Raw genomic sequence first — 3,799 nt, forward strand, 5'->3', positions numbered from 1 at the left:
GTCCGCGCGGCGAGTGGGTGTGCTTTGTGTATAGGAGTGTGGGCAACAGCTGATAAAAGTTCCTGTACGCTAGCGCTTAACTTGTGCTCTGCAGATGTGACATGCGTTTGTATGCTGGCTTGTAAATAACTAATGTCTTCTTTAGTTAAACCAAGGTCTTATCGGTAAAGAAATCAAAATATGGAAGGCCAATATAGGCCATAAATGGGCAAAACTAAAACATGTCGTCGGGTGTTCAAGGACGGTGTAAATCAAAAGGATTGCCGGTCGAAAGAAACACTTGTCCGAAAGCCGAAGGGGAAATGTGTGTAATGTGTCTGTGTGTAGAAAGAAAGCCCCCGTTATTGGTGTTGTCTTTTCTGTTGTATTGACTTATCCCAGCGGCTCATTGATAGCAGGTTTCACCTTGACTGATCAAACTAATTTCAATTGACACTCTAGCTTTCCAAAGATGTAGTATCCATGACGTCGTGTGTGCGATGTGCATAGGTGTTTTGTGATGTCTTTTATGTGTATTGCGTATCGTATGTGCTGCGTCAGCATCACCTATTACAACGTCCTATAGCTTTGCGTATTGCATTTGCATTTAAAAACATGTTTTTTCATCATAACTTCGTTGCACTGTCTCCATACAACAAACATTATGATGATAAATGCATTATTATTAGAATTATCGCGTAAAGAAAGATACGCAATCGGCGAGTTATGTGCGTTGATAACATAAAAGGTACTAGTCTAGCATAACATGTAAAAAAAGAAGCGCAAAGATCAAGTATATTCATTTATATCCTGGTATCGGTGAGAGTCGTGACTTGCAAACATGATGTCCTGTGAATGCCTGGCGCTTTGAATAAAACCGACAGTCTTTTTATCGGAGCAACTGCAATAACAATACAATGATGAAAGTATTGCTTATATCCCAAATGTAAAAAATGTAATAAACTATCAACCGTCATGCCTAAATGCAAGCGTATGTCGTCCATGGGTACGTAAATCTAGTTTCTCTCTCCCTCTCTCTCTCTCTCTCTCTCTCCCTCTCTCTCTCCCTCTCTCTCTCTCTCTCTCTCTCTCTCTCTCTCTCTCTCTCTCTCTCTCTCTCTCTCTCTCTCTCTCTCACTCTATGTCATTTTTCCAACATATACGAACCTTTTCTTATAACTGCAGTAGCCGCAAACACTTTCAGGTAAATGAAATAATAAGCAAAGAATGATACCATTTCGGAAGCTGTTTAGAGGAGGAGCACAGGACGCTTTCACAGGTCACCAGCGATACCCCTGGCGCCTGAGGGCAGCTGATCTGAGGTCGATACAGCACTGCTGCTTCGGTCGGTGTTCAACTCAACAATCCACCGGAGGCGAGAGACGGGGGAGGGCGCGGGCGGGCGCGGGCGCCATTGTGCCCAGCGTCCTCTTGGGCACGAACCGAGCGTGAGTTTAGACCGTCGAGATCGATAGACGGTGTGCGAGTGACCCCGCGGGCGGCGCAGGTGACACCGGATCACAGGGGCGGTCGTGAATAAAATACCGACTTCTCGGCACAATGTCTTGTAGCTGGTGAGTGGAAGGCCGTATAGTATGTTACAGTCGCTGTTAGTTGGTAAGTTTCTGACCGCAAAGACAAGGTGATTTCGTTCTAGGACTGACGTCCGACGAGGTACAAATTGGTAAAATACACCTTGGAAACACTCTCTAATGCATCACGGCAAAACTTGTGATCATATTCGAGCTGGTGTGATAAGCGCTAAGCAAGCAATTAGGAGAACATAGGAAAGGTTGTTTTTTAGCCAGCATGAAAATGAAGACTGAGCATCCTCGTAAAAATCTACCTCGTGTAATCCCAGTGAACTCTACCAGCCGCCGCAGCAAGCCATCGCTTGTAGATATAAAGACAGTACATGCAAGCGGCTTTTATGAAGCACATTAACTGCAGACAGCCCTACGAATATTATAAAATGCCCACACACCCTCCCCATTCTACGTTACCTACGAGTACATTCTACGCAATATAGCAACAGCTTGCCGCTATTGACTTTCTTATTAGGCACGTCTAATTAAACTGCCCAAGTAGCATACCACTTACCCTACCTGTGCATACTGGTGGGCACTTCAGGCGTTGGGTATACAATATTCAAGTGAGAAACGTTGTTAAAGGGACAGTATCATCGAAAAAAAAATCAATGTATGGAGCTGATTTTTTTTTTACTAGCATTTCTTGTTTTTCTGAATCAGAAAAACATAGTTTGAGGACCGAACTCGGTGAAAAATATTGCAACCACATTTCATTTTCATGATTCATTTTCATGAGCGAACCACCACTATACAAGCATGGCCGCCAGTTTGGAAGCATGCAAAATTACTACAGAACTGGCGCAGATAATACATTATTGACGCTACGCTTACGCGGTCGTTCTTCTGATTGAGTTGTCCTTACGGAGAGGTAGCCTTAGGTATTTGTAGCGTGTCGCACTCACTTGTATTTGCTTCCCGATCAAGATAACACTTCAGTACAGGTGCCGCACTCTCTGCGCTCGGCTCCGATCACACACTGCCCTGCGACCGGTCAGCGACCTCCGCCGGCAGGCAGATAGGCCCGCCCTCTACGATCGAACACCGAAAGTTGCAGTTCTTACTCTTAACACTAGTTGAACGCCTACATATTGCCTATAAAAATATCACGTGACAATTGGAGGGAGTGACAATTGGACGTGACAATTGACAATGGGAGAAAATATCACGTGACAATCACGTGATAAACGTCATACATTGGAGGGAGATTGTGATTCAAGCTGGAGGAATTCCTTTGTTGAGCCGCTAGAATCCGAAGGAAACAGCGGAAATTGCCTACGACTATTTAATGAATTTAACGGTGATGAATAAGTGCGAAAAACGTTTTGGCTTTATAAAATTTGATGAAATGACCAGGGTAAAAGTTTTATTACTGGCGGTCAATTCAAAACGGCGCAAACATTTAAAAAGTGAAGATAGTGAAGCACGATTCAGCACGATTCAAAGTGTGGTACACCTTTCGTACTTTGAGCGGCGATAGCGGGATAACGGTGTGGAGCTTCGAGGATCGGTCTTCAGTTCCCGGACCAGAAAGGTGGGGCCTATGCAATGTCAAATTTCATCAAAATGGTGATACTGTCCCTTTTTAATTACAAGTCTGAACGAACGTCATGCATTATTCCTAGCCATATAAACTTGAACTGTCGCGCAATAGTGTGTGAAGAATGGCCGAGGCGACCTTATGTAACCAGCCAGGAAGACACCACACCTCGCTCGGTCCAAATTGGACTAGCTGGGACGCAAATTAAACGAAAAATGGCTGGCGGGACTTGGGGTCTTTTGTCAAGCCCACATCGTGCGGGGAGAAATAGCGGTGTCAGCAGACTCGGCTAATTAATTTGGGATGCGGTAAGAAATAAAGGATGCATATGGCATAATGTAATTAAGGTGATGGTCGTCCCGCAATTAAGGTATTTGTTATGAGCTGGGGCACTGAAAACCTAGAGACTTTTGGTAAGTAAAAAAGAAAAAAATGACTGATGCCACACATCTGCTAAATATGGAACATTTCTTGTATCTTCTTCAAAGTTAGACATTCACTTTTTGCTGCAGAAATCACTTCGAGTCGGCCACTTCTGAGCCATAATTAGCTGAATGACGGTGTTGTTTGGTGGTGCGGTCTGAGACATTGATGATCACCTGCCATTCGGCGTTCTCTGAGGCACGCAAACTAATTCCAGAGGAGACACGCCACACTGCGGCACCGCAGTCCGACCTCTCAAACGCCACGGGCG

This window comes from Amphibalanus amphitrite, unplaced genomic scaffold, assembly GCF_019059575.1.
Source record: "Amphibalanus amphitrite isolate SeventyFive unplaced genomic scaffold, NRLGWU_Aamphi_draft 000458F_arrow, whole genome shotgun sequence".
In the NCBI taxonomy this organism is placed as follows: domain Eukaryota; kingdom Metazoa; phylum Arthropoda; class Thecostraca; order Balanomorpha; family Balanidae; genus Amphibalanus; species Amphibalanus amphitrite.